General features: G+C 38.3%; 1 long non-coding RNA gene across 1 annotated transcript; it reads left to right on the forward strand.

Annotated features, from left to right (window-relative positions):
* The first annotated feature begins 309 nt into the window (after positions 1 to 309).
* On the forward strand, positions 310 to 17,244 carry LOC132680203 (uncharacterized). The gene is made up of 3 exons (XR_009610577.1): positions 310 to 414; positions 16,134 to 16,218; positions 16,755 to 17,244. It is a non-coding gene; the product is annotated as an uncharacterized LOC132680203 (long non-coding RNA).
* Positions 17,245 to 22,640: the final 5,396 nt, after the last annotated feature.

Here is a 22,640-nt window from a genome sequence, read left to right on the forward strand (position 1 = left end):
GATAATATCCCTTTAGTCTTACGAATGAGATGTCCAAATACGTCCTTTGACCCTCAACTGTATTATCCACCTTCATATAAAACACGGATAGAGTTTTGTTAGAGATCACTTGATTGCTCTGGCTTTGATCATCATTTTACAGGGCTTGGGTGTATGTGGGAGAAGGCAGGTGAAAATTTGGCCTAGAAAAGAAAAGGGACAGGGTAGCAAGAGTAAAATAGCAGCTATATTGAAGGTTGCTGTAAAGTCAGAAGAGTGCCCAACTGCCCAGGACAGGCCAGTAAACTGCCACTCCTTAAACATCTCTGACTATGAAAAGGAACAGTTCAAGCATGCAGGGTGAGACCAAATCTACATGGAGGGTAACAATAGCTTCAGCTTGGAAACTAGAGTAATATAGAGTTAATACTTCAGGTAGGTCATCAAATTCATTTCTTTAAAGATATGTAGAATCAAGTTTTTACCTTACCTCTTAGCTGAACTGCATTCAAGTTCTCAAAGAGCACATCACTGAGCAAAGGCAAAACAGTTTCAGAAGGCAAAATAGGTCACATACACATATACAACTCTTTCATATATTAAATACATTGTCAATAGGCTGACTCAAACAAATGCCAGTGGAACATGATAACCTCAGTGTGCCTAATTTCACAAGCCTTTGTTTCTTGGAGTTGGTATTAACAGTAGACAAATTAGTTTTAGCTTCTTAAGTATAAGTTTTCTTCGGGAGCATGGTTTTCCATATAAAACTTAATGATGAGTGTAATCATGAAAATGATCACTGTCTTCGTTTGAATTTCTCTCCCAGAGCAGACACCAAGACACCAGACTGAGCACTAGTAGCTTATTTAAGAGGTAATAAAGGAGCAAAAATGAGGAAGTGGAAAAGGAGAGGGAAAAAGAGAAGCAAAAGCCAACAAGTTTCATAAATAGGGGTTACCACTATGGACATGTGGGAATAGAACTGTCTCATAATTGTCCTACACAGGGACAAAGAGTACTTACCCTAATTGGTTGAGGTGGGTGAATTATACATTACAGTGTCAAGCGAATTCAGACGTAAGCTGAGAGTATTCAGAATGAGGATTTACATCTTTGCCATAGCCTATCCCTTGCACCACACATATTTATTCATATTCCACATTACATACATTTGGTTACTGATACCTCAAGCCATTGGCCAGCCAAAATCTCTCTCTAAAAAGAGAAAAACAAAACCTACAGGATTTGAAAGAAGCTAGAACTCATCAAACAAGCTAGAGTTCCATGGCTCCAAGAGTTTCTAAGGTAGTAAGTGCTATGCATCAACTGTCTTCTGTCACCTATTCTAGATTTCTTTTTCCCTTTGTCATCACTTCTACTTATCCAGGTTGTTTACCCAGTAGAATGACCTAGATTTAATCTCTGAGAAGTATGAGCTCCTAGTTATCTTAGATTGCTGCAATTGCACACTGACTGTTTTCATTGATTGTTGAAACATCAAGGGGTACCATAGTTATTTCCAGCCTCCACACATACTCTGCCCTTTCTGCAATGTCTACTAGTAATCTTAGGTCCTTAGGTCTTCGTGCTTATTAGTGTTGATTACATCAGGGAGTGCAATAACTTCTTTCCTGCTGCTCTGTAAGAAAGAGCAGGTTTTCTTAAAACTATTGGAGAGGCAGCATTATTCAATAGCCACCGGTTGAATACACACTGTATCCTGTATCAGATATACTTTCACGCTTCCACCCAGAACAATCATCCCTATTTTTAGTACCCTGGTAGCTTCCAGATAATGTCATAGGACTATATGCCTATTGAACCTGTTTATTATAAAATCTGCCCTTGGATCTAAGTCAGTGTTACAATGGATCACACTTGAGGGAGACATAGATATTCCTCACTCAGCTCTCCCTTCCAGGAAGAACTCTTTGTCCATCTGGAAAGTACAATCAACAGACAGTGCCAACTATCAGTTCTCACAGCTGCCTGGAATAGTCAATATTTAGTGATTAATGCTTGCTTCAAAGCTGCCCACTTTGGGTTGGTAAAACCTTTATCAAATAAACTTCACAGCTGAACTTCTCTCCATGCCCAACCCAGCTTCTATTCTCCTATTTTGATAGGTTTCAGACCCTAATAAACATCTTACACTCTTCCAGAAAATCTGAAGAAGAAGAAAAAAAAAATGGGGGGGGGGGCAAGATGGTCATTCCTAATCCTGCCACTAGTCTATATATATGCAGAGTCCAGAGAAATGAGGTAGCATCCATAGTTTGCAAATGAATAAGACTTTTCATGTGCTTCCTGGAAAAAGATTGCCCTTTGGGGGAACAAGGATCTCTAATCACACAGAGTATGGAGTTTCAGAAACAAGAAACAAAATGTCCCCCCAGTGGGTCACTGGGAGTGATATTAAGTTAGTCAACTCCTTTTCCACTCCATCTACTCTTCCCACTAGGGCCAAGTATAGTATTAAAGTATTTGCTACAAGTAATATATTGTATACTGGAAGAAGGATTCCATGAACTTTCAGAGTATTGCCCATAACTTGGCATTTTAATTATATCATTGGTTGGCTATTCCAATACTCTAGCATCTGGGCATCTTCTGAGTGGTGCAATATGTGGTAAAAAAGGGAGAGCCCACAATCCTGGATGCATTTCCATACTTCCATTGAGAGAAAAAGGATCCCTTTGTCTGTTTTGATATGTAATATCCCATGTTGGTAAACCAAACACTAAACAGCCTGTTTGAAAAATGGTCGTAACTGGAGCCCTGAAAGGATAAAAAGCAACTGCATATTCAGAATGTGTCTTTTCATATTTGAGTAAATAGAATGGAAAGGATTCAATATGTCAACTTGCCACCTCACAGTCAATAGGAATTCCTGAGGAATGGTACCATCTGGTGACAGCCAGGTAAGCCTTGCATAAAAGGAGTCCATGCTGTTAGGCCTACACATAGCCTCCTTCTCTGCCACTGTGACCACTTCAGGGAGTTCTAGGTTGAAACACGTGCTCAGGTCTGGAAACTGGACAAGAGATGGGGACTTTATATTAGAAAGCCAGCACGAAGCCTTTAAGATGTCCATTCCCTACCCTCTTCTGCTGGTACAAACCAAACAGTACCCTTGCCGGTAGCCCATCTATTTTTCCGCTGGGGATGACACATATTCTGTTAACCATCTCCATAATGCTCCATGGCTAAACCCCTCTGGCTGCCCCTCCTACTCTACTACTCTGTGTGACAACTGCATCTACCAGTTTATGGAGGTTAAGTGATCCCAGGCAGCCTCTATTCTCTTTTTTCAGGATTCAGTCACTCTTGTAGTTATTTGTGAGCCTGTGTCTATCTTCCTGGCCTTTTCATAAATACCATCATCTGACAGATTTCCATTTGCCCACTTCTCTAAACATTTTATTACTTTCTCACAACAACTGCCATCACAACACCACCATATCTACTTGTCTTAGCATGAGCCATCAGTTTTTCCAGAGGTCCTTCCCAGGTTGCTTATTTCTTTATCCTAGGAGAGTTGTTCCAAGTAAGTAAACTCAAAATGCAATCCCACTTAAACTGTGGTGGGTCCTGACAATTCATGATGGTTATGTTTTGCAATTCTTACAGGGTATAGTAATTTTTTTTCCTTACTAGACCTAGAACATCCCGGGGTGTCTTAGGTTATAACTCAACCCTAGCTTTAGGTCTAGTGGCCAGAAAGGACAATGGAAACTAACCATGAGCACCACACATGAGTTACAAAAGAGAAGCATTTGTACCATCTAAGGGCAACAGGAAAATTCTACATCTTAATAGAGAAGGGTACATCATTTCTGTGGGCTCAAAGAGCCCAGGGGAATAGGAGTTCCTGACTTGGGGGGACATCAACCATTCCCATTTTATGTATCTGGGCTCCAAGCTGTCCTAGCTTCAGTCCTGGCCTTAGTAAGCAGATCCTGCTTTTACTGAGTTTAACCTCTATTGGAAATTGTCTTCTCTTCTAATTAGGACCTGATCTGATTCTCAACATGCTATTCTCTCCCAATGCAGGAGAGGCAAGCCTCTTTATGTACTACCAAGGGAGACTTCAGACACTCTCACTTAGCTCAAAAGTGGCAGTTAATTACTCTCAGTTTTTCCAGGAAAAAAAAAAAAAAGCAAATGAAAACAAACAACTTTTCTAAAGCATCAATGAAAGTGGATGTGGGTGTTCACCACAGGCTGTTCCTGCCACCCCAGATTGTTCCATTGTACTGAGTATTTCCTATCTGGTCAAATGTTTTAGCGTTTCATTTACTTCCCTATCAGGCTCTCCAGGGTTAATATAGGAGGCATTCAAGGCCATGAAGCTCATCTACTTTATAGCTCCACCACTCTTACAATCAAATCTTGGACCTAATTTTTAGCATAATCCTCTCTTGCTTTGGTTGGTGAGGTTAGATTTAAATATGGCCATAGATTTCCTCCAGCTTTTGAAGCATGCTCTGAGTAAACAGCTGGTTCTCTGATGCTGTTGTTACCTTTTTTCAAAATATTTGGGGCAGTTAACAAAAGTCAGCCAAGGGCACTGTCCTTATAATCACCATAGGTCCTATAACTGAATTGCTACAGCTATTAACCGTATAAGCCTCAACTTACCCTTCCTTCTAAATGTCATCCCAGTTTATCACTTACGGGTTTCATGGCAAAAAAGCTGCTATCATACTCAATGGTTATTAACACTCATTCCATTTACTACCAAAAAGCATTACTTGTTGCCATCTGACTGAGTAATTCATTTCCAGACTGTTCTGCTGTTCTGCTTTATTGGGCCATTTCCATTGCAACATCCATGATGTGGGAGAAAGCATTTAAGAAGAGATAAAGAAAGATTCAGGAACTTGATGTAGATAGATAGCACCCTGCACATTAACTGTCTATGTGGTTACTCAGAGGTTAACTGAAGATATCTATGGTGGGCATCAAAAGGGCTTCCTGTAACCACTTAATCATTTCTTTTTAAAGGAAAATTCCAATGAACTGTTTGAACATGCTTCATCCTACCTTACCCATAATTTTTCAAAGAGTATACCTAAACATAAGATAATTTGAATATGTAGTTAATCCATTATTTATACCTGGCTTCATGATCAATTCACAGCACACGCAAAACTGTGTTATGTGAGCTTGCGCACACAAAACCAAACACCCAAACCAATAAACAAATGCTCTATAAAACCAAACCTGTTGCAGCCTTTTAAAGTCATTTAACCTGATGTAGTTTTTAGGTATACTATCTCTTAAAATGAGTTTTGGAAGTAGTCCTTTCTATTAAAAGGCAATCTACCACTTTTTCAAAAACTAGTGTGAAAGATGATACACAGAAAGTAACCCCTGACCGATTTCTGACATTCCTAATGGAAAATTTATAACACTGAAAAAAAAATCAGTAAAATGTAAATGATGTGACTGACAGTGAATTGCAGTAGAGAGAAAAAAACAAAAAGTGATCTGACTATATCATTCTTAACCATTGCTTCAAACCATTCTTTTCCCCAAAGTTTCAGTTGCTTTTTCAACACAGAAAAAGTGAATGAAAGCATTCTAAGATTAGCAAGTGAATTTTGGAAGGAGAATAATCCTGTAAGTAAGATATCTTCTTATGGGCAGATAATCTGAAATCCACAAGTAAATGATAATAAATTTTTCTTCATAATGATTTGATCAGAGAACATGTAAGACAAAGTGTGCATCAATACTATGGAGTTTTTTCAATGCCAAGGATGAACAAGAGTTATCAGTATTCTCCACCAATGCCCTCATAGCCATACACTCTATCGTTCTATGAAGAAAAATGGCGTATCTACTTTCCTAATTGATACTCCATAAAAGGAAGGTCCTTCACTACTAGTAATTAAAAAAAAAAAAAGTATGTTTGTATAACCTGTTTTCTAAATTAATAAGATTGAAAAAATTAAAACTTGTAACCTTTGCACTATTTTCTTTAACAAACAGCTTAAGAATATAAATGAAATGGAATAAGACATAGATAAACTTGAAACCAAAAAGGAAATTCACAAAAGCCCAATAAAAATAAAAACCCAGCTTCCTAAAAATATTACTTTTCATTAACATAATCTCCACAAATTTACTCCTTCACTTTCTGCAATATTTTTTGCATATTATTTTCTTCTGATTTCCATAGAAACAGCACTAGTTTTCTCATCCTAAGATAATTACTGTTTCACATTTGCTTTGCTCACTTGTTGCCTTTCCATTGATATTCCATCTGGCCCAAACCAGTATTTTCATAAAACTTTAGAGAAAAGATAAAAGAGAGCTTTCTTTTGCACTTCTCAATGATACCTTACGTTCCTATGATTTAGTGAGTTTCCAATCAAAGGAAAAGAGAAAAGCATATTTGGTTTCAAGTGAAAAGAAATAATGGATTAGAGAGGACTCACATGTATTTAGAAAAAAAATAAACTTTAATGAGAGTTTATGAAGAGTTGAGAAATATCTAAAACTGTGAAATATAAATATTTACAGCACAGACCAATGCTCCAGAACTTCAACCTTTCCACTGGCCCATCCATCAGTAATGAGTGGTTTGAGACCAATCCTCTGAACTGTGCCTCTCCCAAACCCAGAAAAAGCATGATACGAAATCATTATCTGTATAATCATTGCAACAAATCTACTCCTTCTATTTTATACTAAAAAATAAAAAAAAAAAAAACCCTCAGAAATAGGTGGTAATTCATTCTTCCCAAAGCTGTGATTTCTAATTCTAAATCTTTATACATTGCAATACCACCTTCAACCTCATAATATTTCTTCCTGCATCTCATTCATTAATCAATGTCAATCCCTTATCTCGTAGGCTATACACCTTTGGTCTTTTACTTTCCTCCCTTTGAGTTGACCCTATACTCAGCTGTCTTTACACATGCTTGACCACCCTAAAACTTTTGCAGTACAGATTTCCCTTTGCCTTAAAGGAAAGATTACGTGGATCTCAGCTCCAGATACTAGCATCAATCATTTTTCTTCTTGCATTGTGTTTTCCATTTCTAAAGATAAAATCAATACATCTTTTGAAGTGCTCCTAATACCCTGATAAATTGTTAAAGTTACAGCAAAGACAGAGGATTATAAGATTTTCCTTCCTAAAGCATTTATAACATTGAACTCTATCCAAAGTGCTTTGCCACTAATGACCATATCTGTGCCATAATCTGTGGATTCAGAAGTACAGGTAAAATGCTGGCCCTTGAGCTTATTTAAATCTTTTCTCAAAAAAAAAAAAAAAAGCCAACTGTACTTGCTACTTAGCCACATGCCTATTAAAATCCACCCAAAAACAGGAACTCATTTTTTAAAAATTGACTCAATATGTGACTAGAAAAAATAAAAGCCTAAAGAAAACGTATGAAAGATAAATGTATTAATGTCCTTGGATAATTAGTTTTCCAATTTTAAGTCTTACCTATAACTGATACAGAAGTTATTTTCAAATTATTATTTGAAGCTTCTGTACAAAAATTCCTTAAACAGAATTTTATTCTGAAATTGTCATTTCATTGTCTTTGCCTGTATCATTGTGAAACCTGAAAATACTAATGGACCAATCAGGAAAACCTAAGGTATATCCCCCAAATAAATTAATATTTAAAGCAAGGGTGTCAAAGAAAAAGCCCTGATGGAGACCCATGCATCAGACTTACATGTTTCCACACTGCACAAAAATTAGTGGACATAAAAAGACCAATATATCAAGGCTAATTTGCAGAGTCATGGGGGGAAATAGATTTATCTCATTTCCAATCTAAGTCCTTTCTAGTCCTACTGTAATTGATGTGACTTGAAAAGGGAAGAATGCTGTGGTATCTGTCTTTATAACGGAGCAGAGAACAAGGTCATTAGAGAGGCTGTCCTCATGGAGTTCATAATGCTGAAACACTATACTCTGCAAAATTCACAACTACATTCTTCTATTGAAAAAAAAAGGATGAAGAAACTAGATCACTGTCATTAATGAAAATGATGAAAATGTTCCCAGAATTTACAAAATAGATTCATATTCGGATTATATGTATAGGGAGCTTGTAAGTCAGAAAGAAAATTAGTGACACATGGAATATGTAAATCCAGCCACGCAATCCAAGGCACATCAACCTAAGGCTCTGTTTTTGTTTCTGTGTTATTTCCTGGTTCTGCTCCTTCCATCACTTATGGCTTTGACAAAATTTTAGAATAGCAATGTTCTGAGGATCACTATATTAGAAAAGGAGGAAATAATGAAGAGGTAAAGGAAACTGAGTGTTGACAGAACAATCTCCCCAAAGCGCAGAACAGCAGGCGAGCAAGAGTACAGCTTGACTGTTAGCCAAAGAGAGTAGTTTGAATCAAAATAACCTAAGGAGGAGAGCAAAATTTGGAGAGGCTTAAGGCAACTACATAAAATCTTCTGTAGACATAGACCTAAATGCCAGAAGAGGGTTGAAAAATTATGGGACGTTCTTAGTAGGGGAAAAATTATAGAAAACCAACAAGAGAAGAATAAAAGAATGTGAGAAGTATAGGTGAAATTGGTTGCGATCACTAAGATTTCGTGATTTGTTTAGGTGGAATTGCTTCAGGTAACTATAAAATTCAGGGGTGGGCTGTGCTGGCAAATGGTTGAAACAGCTCAGATGAAGTATCACCCGATTTGAGGAGGGGCTGTGAAATTTCCAAGTTCCGTGGGTCATCAGTGGGGATGCTGCAGGCATCAAGATGATGAAATATGGCCAAGAAGAAATGAACATTTGAAACAGATATGGAAGCCCTTGGGAAAGAGATTAAGAAAGAATGGGATGAGTCATTTCAAGAGGAAATTTAATTTTGAAAGTTTTAGTCATGTGTACTCTAAAAATTAATTGGCAACGGGATTAGGTAAATTTCTCTCCTTACTTTAAGCTAAGGTGGTATTAGAGAACTCCTCATTTAGGCTCTTACTGTATAAAAAATGGGATTAGCAGAGCAACTGTGGCTGTGAAGTTTAATGTTGTGTAAATAATGTTTCTACCCTGAAAATTTGGTGAAGGTCTTGACGTTGGGTTCTCCTAATATACTATGGCTCTTCAATATAAAATACTGGGAGAGCATTCTTATTAGCATGAAGAGTGATTACATAACAGAGGAAGACCATTAGTTATTTGATTAGGACTATCCACCTGTGTAAGTCTTCCCTTGGTGACATCAGTAGGAAAAAAGGAAGAAGGGGAGAGGAGAAAGTATATGTGGAAGGTGTAAGAAAGAAGTTTCTGATGACAAAGTTGAAGGCTTCTCAGAGGGCTACAGGGAGGGAGGTGCAGGAATAGACAAGAATAGGAAAGGCCTAGGGGCACCTCGGTGGCTCAGTCAGTTAAGTGTCCAGCTTTGGCTCAGGTCATGATCTCACTGGTTTGTGGGATTGAGCCCTGTGTAGGGTTCTGTGTTGACAGTATGGAGCTTGCTTGGGATTCTCTCTCTCCCTCTCTCTCTTTGCCCCTTTTCCACTTGACTCTTTCTCAAAATACATAAAGTTAAAAAAAAAAAAAAACAATAGGCAAAGTCTAGTTAGCGTGAAGTCTAGAAATGAAAAAAGCCACAGTGAAGTAGAGGGTCAGAGAAGACATTCTGGGTTAAAAAAGCACTTAGTGGTTACCTCTTTGGATTTGACTAGTTTTTTAATATAAAACTTTGCAGTCTTTGTTTAGAATTTGTTTTAATCAATTGGTAAATGTTTGGTAAAGCACTGTTTAAAATTCACAATATTTCAAACTGATTAGAAAGAAAATGTAGACTATTTTCCTCAAAAGAGAATTTTTTGTGTGTGAATATATAGTCCTCATTCTGTTACTGAAATTGTTTGTTAAAAACCAAATCAATGAGATTATTTACAGAGTGCATAAATTCTCTTTCTCTTTCTCATGTACACACAGGCACACACAGACAGAAAATTAACAATAAAATATTTCACTACCATGATTCTCAGGGGGAGTCTTGTAAGTGTCTATAGGAATAAATGTAATTTTGAATGTTTATTGAAAATGTTTCTTTACTTATCAACTGCTAAGAAACATCATACTACATTTATAAACATCACACTTTACGCAGGCAGACTACACGGTGTTCTGGCTTTGTCGATGCCCCTATCAAACCATTTTAGGATCAGAAAGTCTGAACTGTATTTAAATAGATTAGTTCAGCTTCAATGGTGCCATGATTTTTCTTTGGGACATTTCTCGCAAATTATTACTTTTTTTCTGATATATGTAGATTATCCGGAGTTTACTTCCTAAGAAGGGTGGTTTGATGGTGATGATGGGAAGCAGTGACAATAGTCCTGGAAATATCAACTAAACCCAGAGAAATGAACAGCAGATGCTACAAATGAAAAAGCTTCAGAAACTATGTCACTAGTTCTTAGTGTTCTATTTCTAGAGGAAAACACCTTGGTTTTCCATAAAATATTACCAAAGTGTAAATATCAAGCTCCAGCCTTTCTAGTCTGCTCAATTTTCTATAAATTTCAAACGCAAAGTCCATTAATTTAAAAAAAAATATACAGAAATAAATGATACCCCTAGATTCTATGTATCATTTTTTATATTCAACAAGTAGTTCCAGATATGGTTATTTAGTTACAATATACGTAAATCATTATATAAATATGCTTCCCCAAAGGTTTTCATTAGGACTGAGTATTTAGAAAGGAAAGGAAAAGATTTCTGTTTTACAGTATTTTCCAAAAGAGCTCTCAGGTTCCATTGAATTTTTATAACCTAATTTTTTTCCTGTTTAAAATTTATGACATTTACTCAACTTGCTCCAAGCTAACAGACATTGGTTTACATTGCTTTTGGTATTTTCTGAACAATTTATTTAAGAGAGTGAATGGTATTTATTGCTCATCCCATGAGACAAACATGATTCTGGCCAAGTTTTCAGTCCAAAAAAGTCAGATGAAATATGAGAAGATGATGCATTCTTATTCAATCTTAATGAAACTTTAAAATTAGCCATATGGACTCAGTGAAAAGCTGAGGTTACTTTTATGCCTTTGAGCTGCGATAGGTCTTGTGATGTTGAGGCATCATTAATTCTTATGCCTCAAAAAGGAAAATTAAGACTCCACCAAAAACATGTTGTGAAAGGGAATTCTGCTGAAGAGCATGGAAATGCCTCAAATGATACTGTTTTGTTTTGTTTCTCAAATGATCTTGTTGCCTGCATCTAGTACTTAATACTAGCACGGGAAAGGAAAGAAAGGAAATTTGAGCCAAGAAATAAACTAGGTTGCTTGTGCTTGAGAGCGCTTATCTGCCTTTCTTCACACAACTTGCTTCCAAAAATCATTGAAGGAAACAAGAATGTAGGAGTATGGTGGCGATACTGCATAACTTCATAATCAAGAATGTCAGTAACTGGCTCAGGAGTATATTAGCACAGGAACATCATATCACATTCTTTTTTTAGTGACTTAATTTTAATTTGTAAGCAATTATATAAAGTATGAAATAATCAAAAGCATTCAAGGAATTTTAAATGTTATCTTATTTTAACTAGTAACTTATTAAGCCCTTTAAAATAGAATTATTTTACTGGAATATAATAACTCTAAATTTAGAATAATAATTCACATTTGGTAGAGTCCGTTAACACCCTCAGAAAGAAACGGCCTTTTCATTAAAATATTTAGTATTTTTACTATTTTTTTTTTGTTGCTGTTGTTGAAGAGTGAGGGTGAAGGGAATATTTGTTTTTACCTAAAACGTACAAGCTTATAGGGTAATATTTTACTATTTGTGTAAGTTATTCAGGGAGTGCTTTGAGTAGCTATATAAAATTTCTCAAACAGGGTTAGGTTACATGAAATCTTGGAATACATGTCAAGTATATGTGAATAAGCTCCTATAGAACAAATAAAGCATATTTAATTGGAATACCAATCTTATTCACATATTTACAGAGGAAAAGTTAGTTAATATACTCCACAAAAAGCTCTTGATGGATATTTAAGGTAATAAAAATGTGGTGCTCTTTGAAGAAAAATTAAAAGATCAATGTGGGGGTGACTGGGTGGCTCACTCAGTTAAGCATTCGACTCTTAATTCTGGCTCAGGTCATGATCTCATGGTTCATGAGATGGAGCCCCATGCCGGGTTTGATGCTGATAGTGCCAAGCCTGCTTGGGATTTTCTGTCTCCTTCTCTCTCTGCCCCTTCTGCTCTACTCATGCTCGCTCACTCACTTTCTCTCTCTCTCAAAATAAACATAAAAAAGATAATGTGAAGGTTTGAGTGTAAACATAGACGTGTAAACAAATTGTATTCATGAAGCAGGCTACTTCCAAATCCAGACCAAGCCCGTGATTATCCTTCAAGTTAGGCAGGGAAAACATGAGAAGCTCAGCTCTAATTTAAGTGCATGACAGTAGGTTAGTATGGTAAAAATACTGTTACTGTTACCCTGTCCCACCAAGAAAACCTTGAGAAATGAGAAATCACAACTTCTAGCATTACAGAAGAATGATAAAAGTGAATTCACTCATTCAATCATTTATGCATGCACCCACTGCATAAGTATTGAGAAGCTATTATGCGTCTTGAAGAGTCAGCAATGAATAAAATAATCTCAGCCTTTCCTTTCATGGAATTTACATTCTATGTGGCAAATGCTTGGCATAAATGAACTCAACCACATTAGACTTTCAGGCAACAAAACGCCACTTCAGGACATAGTTACACAGCCTAGGAAGACTGATGAGCATAAGCACCACAAAGATGGCTGCCTCTTGCATTATTTATTATCAGGATTGTTTTGAAAGACATTTTCTCCTTGGACAGATGCAATGCACAGACTTAGCTACACCCAGTACCCCATCATCTCTGAACAAAGCAGCCTGCAGGCTACAAGCTCAAACCCATTACCTACTGGGGTTCCGTTTTTTTCTCTCCTGTTGCTATACATTCCATAATTTATGAGCAGTGGTATACTGGGAAATAGTTAATAACTGGCTCTCCGAAAAAAAGTATATGGCTATAGATCTACGGAGATGGATACAGAGAGACATACGTCCATCGCAAACTGTACTCATAAATGGATGGCACATCATTTATAAATGATGATAAAATATAAATACTCATTGTCATTTCCACATAGTCAATTAATTCTCACAGAATGCTTTAGGTGATCTCTGCCAACCTCTCGTATTTGTTGCCAACTTACAGTTTCACTTGATGAGGTGGTATAGCGGCATGAATGGTGGTGGGTATTTTGTTTCCTTTAACGAGTAAAATGAAAAGGAAGCAATGAAGAATTGAATTAAAACTTCCCTCATCTGTGAATGATGGGAGCTACATTTTTATTGAGAAAGGTAACAGTTCTCCAACACTGAAGAATATTTCCTCTTTATTGAGTACACTACACACAATGCAACAGTTGGACACACATCATGCACTATGAAGTTTAACCAACATTAACATTTTCCCCACTGCATTCTAGACCAACAATAGAACATCTCCCTTCCTAATTCGTGCCGCCAGTATGATGCCACTGAACGCACAGCTGGGAAGAGATGGGCAGTAGCCTACTATTTGTAGTAGTTCTAACCGTATGAATCCACACAGTAAACATCAATAACCTCAAATCACAGATGTGAGAAACCTTCTCAAAAATTAGAAAGTGGTGACTTTTGAATATTTAATATTTCAGTATAATTAATTGTAAGTTTATATAATTTAACTTTTAATAGTGGTTAGCCAATGGCTTAAACAATTTCTGAAAACTGGACAGTTTTCATGGGCAGCTTTGGCATAGCATTACTTATGAGCTTCTAGAAAGCCCCAAGTACCTAAATACCTATAATTCTTCTCCTGGTTTGCTGGAAACATTCCAGGTTTTAGTGCTGAAAGCCCCACATTCTGAGGAACACTTCAGTCTGAGGCAACCTGGGACATCTAGTTATCCTAATCTGTGGACTCTCCAGAATATGTATGTAACTGCCTACTTACTGATAGAGCTGGTGTCTTTGAACCTTAGAGCCCTTGCAATGTCTTTTCCCCTTAGAGTCCTTGCCCTCCGCTCTGGCTGTGGGCTAGGAGATAGAATCCATAAAATAAATTATTGTCATGGTCCCGGTCGGTCACTGTCAGACTGAATAGCACAGTGCCGCTCGCACTTGGAATGTGTCCTAATTCAGGAACATACCACCTTCTTTTGCTTTATTGTAACCAAGCCCTTGGAACCATTAAGCTCTTTTGTCTTCACATAATGGGGGCTCCCAATATTTACTTCAAGGAGTAACTCAGAAGATTAAATGAGATCATGTTCACACAATTCTTAGGTTATATGTTCAATAAGCAGTAACAGCATTCTTATAAGTAGTCCTAGTCCCTTTGTAAATCATCTGCTTTTGCTGGTGGCCCCTGCAGAGAGCCAGCTGCCAGCTAGCCTCTGAGTACATGCAAGCCTGTCTCCATCACATGGTAATTGGATTAAGCAAAGGAGTCCTATGTCTGGCATTGACACCAGAGTAGCATCAGTCATGACCTTATAGCAAGGATTCAGGCCTTGGATCCACACCTTTCCTCTAAGCCAGTTGTAATCAGAGCTAATTCCCATAGTCAACCCCTGTGAACCATGTGTTACTTCAAGCCATTCATCTCACAAGTGTTTTTTCAAATTTAAATTTTTTTTTTTAATGTTTATTTTTGAGACAGAGAGAGACAGAGCATGAACGGGGGAGGGTCAGAGAGAGGGAGACACAGAATCGGAAACAGGCTCCAGGCTCCGAGCTGTCAGCACAGAGCACGATGCGGGGCTCGAACTCACGGACCGCGAGATCATGACCTGAGCCGAAGTCGGCCGCCCAACCGACTGAGCCACCCAGGCGCCTCAAGTGTTTTTTCAAATTTAACTCATGTTCCCATCCAGGAAGAATAGGGGACTGTTTCTTGCCAGAGTGACAAATACTTCCCACCCCCGTGTTATCACTTTGGCTGGAAATCAAATCTAGGAAAAGGAGTGCAAAATCTGAGGAGCAGGGAGTTTTCAGTTTTCTTAGGAAACTGTTTATACAGGGAACTGGACAGATGACCTGGAAGATAATCCAATGCTGTGGAGTAGAGGCCAGCAAACCCTGGTCAGCTCACAGTCTGCTTTTGTAAATAAAATGTTATTGGAACACAGCCTTGCTCATTTATTTACATATTGTCAAGAGCTGCTTCTGCGCTTCAGCGGCACAAAAAAGTTGGGTAGTTGTGACAGAGACCATGTGGCCTGTGAAATCTAAAATATTTACCATCTGGATCTTTATGAAGAGAAAAAGGTTGACAATCCTCGCTCTAGTGTCTAAATGAGGAAACACTTTTATCGATTCACCTGGTCAGAGGGAAATGACCTGGGAAGACGGAAACACTGGTTGTCTCTAGCTGCTCCCAGGTTTTCAAGTAAGACACTATGCTTACTCCTCCTCCAAATAAAGCCACAAAGGCTTTGCTGTGACTGCATTTACCTCGAATGATTAGAGACCAAGCTTGTGGCCACTGTTTGTTAGAACTTCCTAAAACAAAAGCTAGAAAGAGTCCTAAGAGCCTGCAGTGTCAGATACTGATATGTTTATTCTAAAAATGCAGGAATTATTTCTGTTTCCCATGCAGCTTTCAGAATACCATCATCACTCTCCAGAAATTATACCAAAAATCTCTGACAGGGAAGGACTAGCAACTTTTATCACCCTGGGCCAAAATTAAATTTGACCTTTAATGAAAAAAAAATAATAATTTCATCTTTTATGTAGAGAAGTAATCATGAGTATATATTAAGAAATTCTTAGCAAAGGCTGGGATTTATGTAAGAAAAATATAATCTGTCAGTCTAAGAAATGTGTTAATTATACCACGATTCTCTTATTTTGCTTCACTGGAGAGTTGTTTAAATTGGCATCATTTCTTTTTCAGTTGTCACGTTGTTTTTCTCCACAGGTTTTCATAAAATAAAACCAAAAGCAAATCACAATGATTATTGAATTTTGTGACGTATGCTTCAAGTGACACAGTAGAAAATTAGGTTAGACTGTCTGGATGGATCCTTGTTTTTCAAAGTTTTTTTTTTTTTTTTTTTTTTTTTTTTTTTTTTAGTCACTTCAGACAAGATGCCACATTCTTGCCTGAAGCACTGGCAATAAAAGAAAGGTGTTAGATACAATAGAGAAGCACTTCCAAGGTTAGCATACAATGCCTAATTTTTTTGTTTGTTTGTTTAAGGATTTCATAAGGCTCCCTAGTTGAGTAGCTGTCCTATGAAGGCTTTCCGTTAGAAATGATGGGTGGACTGAGTCAGGCCCTAGAAAGAGGCACATTTCTATACTTCAAAGAGAAAGGAAAAGAAACAAAGGCTGGAAGAGAAGGACAATCTACCTTAGGAGTAGATTTCTTTTTTTGCTGTGCTGCGCAAGTGTGGGGATGAGCGTGGGAGGAACAATTGGGATGCATACTGTACGGCCAGGCCTGGACAGCTCTGAATCAGTAGTCATTACCACCTCTCCCTTCCCAGGGCTCTGCCGCTCTCTGTGGGCTGTGTCTCCCCACCACACACACACACACACACACACACACACACACACACACACACACATAATGAGTCATTCATGGCTTCAAGAAAATTAAAAAGTAACATAAAAGTTGTCACCTCACAAGCCAGTTTGATCTCACTGCAGTAAGTACCAACTCTGTCTAATCTTCCTTCTCTGCAACCTTCAGTGCCCCAGGCATGACCAGAGTGAAGCAGACATCACTTCTGCATCATCACTCTTGATTGAGCTTCAAGCAAGATTAGTTTTAACTTATAGCAGAATCTCAGGGCGCGGGGAAGAAGATGCGGCCTGGTGATCATCATGAAGATTACCTATCCACCTACTCTGCTTCAGGACTCAATCTCTTAGCCATATTTTCATTTGGTGCCAATGGAGGGAAGAGAAGGGCATGCTTTCTGTTGTCTCTGTCGTCAAAACCAGCTCCAGTCTTCCTATTTGAAAAGCATTCCTTCACCTGGAGAAGCAGATTTAATTAAATTCTCTTGGGGAGCCTTGGTGGCTCAGTCAGGTGAGTGTCCCAGTTCGGCTGAGGTCATGGTCTCCCGGTTTATGAGTTTGAGCCCCACATCCAGCTCGCTGCCATTAGCCTGTCAGCATCAGCGCAGAGCCCGGTTTGGATGTTCTGTCTTCCTCTCTCTGCCCCTCCCCCACTTGCGCTCGCCCCAAAATAAATATTTAAATAAATAAATAAATAAATAAATACTCTTTACTGAAGTATTCAGAAACTGTAGTCCCAGCTTTACCACTTTTTTTTTTTTTCCAGGGTGACCGATACATAAAGAGACATTCACATGATTTGACTATGACTGAGAGGCCAGGCTGGGGAAATGGAGTGGACCCTTTTTTTATGATTCATTTGTTAAAACCAAATTGACTGACTCTTTCCTGTTTTGTTTTGTTTTTCTCTGAAAATAGACTCTTCTTTCTCCTACTTCAAAACTCCAAACATGTGCAAAGTGACTCTTGTAGGCCATAGATTTCTGAACAAAACACTAGTGATTTAAGATGTAAAAACGGAACAGAAAAACTAATATAAAAGGAGATTCAATGAAATATGCACTACATATTTTTATGGCAAAATGCTACAGAATTAATGAATGTTTTGTTATTTATACACATAAGCACAACTATGTTGATACATACACAATCTTTTATCTTTGCAACACCATTTGATAAATGTGTATTGGGTTAATAAACAAAGAAACTATTACATGCCTAGAACCTATTTAGTGATCTAAGTAAGTTCAATCGTATAAGAGATCCAGCTCAAGAGATGACATTTTTGCTCCCAAGTTAAATATATAATCTATATAGGATATTATTATCGAATATTGAGATTAATTTTTTTTCTTTTCTAAAAAATATGAGACCTTTCAGACACTGAGAAAATTGATAATGTTTTTAAAAAGCCCATGAACCCATCATGCAGCTAAAATTATATTTGTCTCTTTAGAGACATAATTCTACGAAACATTAGACTTTGATAGGTCTATGTTGAGATAAAGATAGTTACAGATAGATCTATTTCACTCATTTTAACTGCTGAATACATGTAACACATTATTTTTCATTCCTCTGTTGGATGACTTCCACTGAATAAGGTTTTCATTTCCAGAAAATTTTCTGCTGCAATGTGATCCTTGAACACATGGAGCCAGTGCTATCCACTGATCAGGAAGGCAGAAGGTGCTGCCTAGAGGGACAAAAAAACTAATCACTTAGACTTGACCTTAAGAAAGGTTTTTAAAAGTGCTTATAGGAAACAATAGTCAGAAAGAAAGAAAGAAAGAGAAAGAAAGAAAGAAAGAAAGAAAGAAAGAAAGAAAGAAAGAAAGAAAGAAAATAATAGTCTGGAAAACAATGCATTCATTTGCAAGAGCTGGATTTCATTAAAAGCAGAAAACTTTTTTTTTCTTTTTTTTTTTTTTTTGAGAGAGAGAATGTGCATGAGCAGGGGAGAGGCAGAGAGACAAAAGCAGAGAGAGAGAGAGAGAGACAGAGAGAGACAGAGAGAAAGAGAGAGAGAATCCCAAGCAGGCTCTGTGCTGTCAATGCAGAGCCTGACACAGGGCTTGATCTCCAAACTGTGAAATCATGACCTGAGCCAAAATCAGGAGTCAGATGATGATCTGGGGCACCCGGGTGGCTCAGTTGGTTAAGTGACCGACTTTGGCTCAGGTTATGATCTCGCGGTTCATGGGTTCAAGCCCCGCATCAGGCTGTGTTGACACCTCAGAGTCTGGAGCCTGCTTCGGATTCTGTGTCTCCTTCTCTTTCTGCCCCTCCTCCATTCACGCTCTGTCTCTCTCTCTCTCTCTCAAAGGTGCATACATGTTTTTTAAAAAATTAAAAAAAAAAAAAAGAGTTGGATGCTCAACCGACTGAGCCACCCAGGTACCCCAAGAAATTATAGGTTTAAAACATAAAGACAAAAATGAGAGAACGGAGAAGCAGAAAGAGAAAGACCCTTACTAGACTGTAGGGAGGGCAGGGACAGGACTAGAGAGAAGAGAACCAGTTTGCACTGGAGTGCAGAGGCTGATCCTGACCTTTCTTTCAAGTTTCTTATCTACAGCACAATAGGGAAGCCTAGGAATTAAGTTCATTACATATGAAATGACTTAGCTAAGGTTTTCTAGAAAACCAGCTTGAGGGAGGGAATAAGTATTGATGCTTTCTTGGTGTGATACTGTGATTTATAATAAATATTTTGTCTTTGTCCTCATCGCTGGTACAGAGCTACTAAAACCCTTGGAGTTTTCTAAGTAATGAGAGCTATAAAAATGTCTTGTTTATCTTAATGACGTCAGTTTTGGAAGCACCTAGGAATAGCGGCTTCTTGCCAGAACTGCCAAACATGTGATTAGGTTAGAAATTTTAGTCCCACCCCACCCCCCGAACTTCAGGGAGGGGAGATGGGCTAGAGTTTGAATCATTTGCCAATAACAATCATGCCTACCTCATGAGGCCACCATAAAACCCTGAAAGACTAGGTTTAGAGAGCCTCCAGGTTGGTGAACACATGGAAATGTCAGGAGAGGGTATGGAAGCTCCATGTCCTTTCCCCATACCTTGTCCTATGTGTCTCTCCTGTCTGCCTATTTCTGAGTTATATCTTTTTATAATAACCTGATGACCTAACAAGTAAAATGCTGCTCTGAGTTCTATGAGCCATTCTAGCAAATTAATCAAACCCAAAGAAGGAGGGGGTTGTAGGAAGCTCTGACTTCTATCGGTTGATCAGAAGTACGTGTAATAACCTGGACTTGCTTCTGGCATCTGGAACCTAAGGCAAGAGTTGTTGGAACCTCCAGTCTACAGCTGACTGGTCAGGAGCCCAGGCTTCAGACTGGAGTCTGAAGTTTTTGTGGGGGGCAGTCCAGTAAGACTGAACACTTAATCTAAGGGATCTGATATAAACAGACAGTGTCAGAAGTGAGCTGAATTGTAGGATGCCCAGCTGGTATCTAAGAACTGCTTGGTGCTGTGGAGGAAACCAACCCCAACCTTCAATGAAACTGGTTCCAGAACACCCCAAAGATTTGGTAAGATGTCTGAGCAAGAGAAAGAATACATGAAGTATGGAAGGAAGGGAGCCAACCCATGAAATGGCCTCAAGGCCCCATATTGGCTGTGTCTTCACAATAAACTATTTTCTAAGCAAAGGTCTCCACTCGATGAGAGAGGACATTTCTGGATAAACTCCACAGAGAAACTATACTTTAGGGAAGTTTTTCAGAGGGAAGAAAAAGAGAGATCATGTTTATCTGCAAATCTTCTTAGAATGTTCTGTCTTCTCCATAGGAAGTTAGCTACCTCCAATTCCAAAGTGTACAACCTTGGTAGATTATTGAAAAGCAGTGTCCCATGCCAGTAGGCAGTGTTTTGTCTCAGTCCAAAAGTGGCAAAATGTAAGAACTCTGAATAAGCAGGCAAGTCACAGGGCAAAGTGGTAGCTGACCAGGTCAAACATGCACACCAAAATAGCTATGCCTGAGGCTAAGCAAACTGCTAAGTGTTTAAAGGAAGAGAAAGCCAAGAGAATCTGAAGAGACCCTTCAAATGTATTCCCTCCCTGCCTTCTCAGAAAACTGAGAGGAACCATGTATTTGGACATATGACAATACGAAGTCTGCCAGCATACAACAGACACAACAGCCATACCACCCCATCTGGTCTCACACACTTCCAGAGAGCCACAGAGGAGATCTAGAAAAATTTCCTGGACCCTTTCCTGCTGTGGAAACTGAGATTTCCTAGTGTGTGATGCGATTCTTGAAAACTAATAGACCCTTCATCAGAAGAAATGTGAACTCCAGAACTTGGCTTAGTTCCAAGCAAAGCTAGCTGTGGTGCAAAAGGATAACTAAAATTGCACATGGGCATATCTGGAGTTGCAAATGTAAATCTGAAATCGCTTTAGATGAAAATAAACCCAAAAAAAACCCCCAAAATAACACCAACACAAACCCCCAAAAAAGATAAGGTACAACTCAGATCAATGGATGTTGCGTACCATATGGACGGCATAAGAAATATAACTGCACTTCTCATGACAGAAGCTAATTGATGGCTGGAACATCAGGGACAGTTAATAAAGATGGTGTGACTAAAACTAGGCCTCTAGGAATGACGAATTTTGAGAAACAGAGAAGAGCTCCAAAAGCGTACCACATGAAAGGGAAAGAAAGGCAAGAAACAAGGATTTTGGCAGTGTGTTTGATGTAGGTGAATGCAGAAGTGAAATGAACCCAGATCATACGGCTTTGACGGCCAGACATAAGCAAGTGTTATCGTAGAAATATAAGGAAAACAATACACAATCTTAAGCAAGGGAGTAACATGAACTAAGGTAAGCTAGAGGAAGAAAAATCAAGAGGCCACGATAGAGTCTGTTAGGAAGAGAAATGGAAAGAAAACTAAAGTGGCAATCGCAATGGTCTAGACATGAAGTAATAAGGGCTTGAATCAAAAGAGATGACAGTGGAGTCAGCAAGACTCCAAGGAAGAACCAAGTCTATTATACTTAGAGACCATACTTGATATGGGGTAAACTACAGGAATACTTCAGAGACGACTGAATTTGGGGAATGGGTGACTGGGTCATCGTTGGCTCAAACCAGAGAATTAAGAAAGCCTACAGGGATACTGTGAGAAAAATATGGGCGTAAGTTCAGTTTGGGGCTTACAGAATTTGAAAAACTGGTAAGACATATTAGGAGAAATGGCAAGGTGGCAGATATAAATGACATTGTAACTCCAGGGAGAAAAAGACCAGGTTGTGATTAAGATCTGGCCATTCGTACTGTATCGCATTAACAATAGAAGTCAACAGAGAAAAATGATGATCCTGCCTCATGGCTATGATGATAAAAGTCAAATACTAAACCTGGAAATTGTGTGTGAAATAAAAGTTGAAAACAAAATGCTCCTATAAAGCATTGTAACAGACTGAAATGTTTGTGTTCCCCTGAAATTCACACGTTGAAACACTCACCCTCAATGTGATGATACTTGAAAGCAGGCCCTTTGGGAGGTGATTAGGTTTTCATGAGGTAGTGAGGGTGGTACCTTCATGGGATTAGTGTTCCTATAAGAAAAGGATGAGACCCAAGAACTCTCTCTAGAAGCAGCCTTGAGGATAGGTCCTTTGAGCACACAGAGAGAAAGGAGCTGACTACAAGCCATTCAAGCAGCTCTCACCAGACACCCAATGTTAATACCTTGACCTTGGATTCCCCAGCCTCCAGAATTGTAAGGAAAAAAAAAAAAATGTCTATTGCTTTAGCCATCCTGACTAAGGTATTTTGTTACAGCAACCTGAACTGACTAAAACAAGCATTTCAAGTACAACCTGAATCCTTGTTTTTTTTGAAGGATTTAGTAGCTAAACTGCAAAATAATTTTCTGATAATTTTGTATCTGTTTAGCTTTTGTTATACATAAAAAGGATTTTTCCCTGTTTCACTCCTTACTTCTCAGAGCAGCCACATTTTTGGTCTTGGATGATATCTGGCTTTCCCTAGAACCTGAAAAGTGTTATTTGGTGTTT

The sequence above is a fragment of the Panthera onca genome, chromosome A1 (genome assembly GCF_046562875.1).
Source record: "Panthera onca isolate mPanOnc1 chromosome A1, mPanOnc1 haplotype 2, whole genome shotgun sequence".
NCBI lineage: Eukaryota > Metazoa > Chordata > Mammalia > Carnivora > Felidae > Panthera > Panthera onca.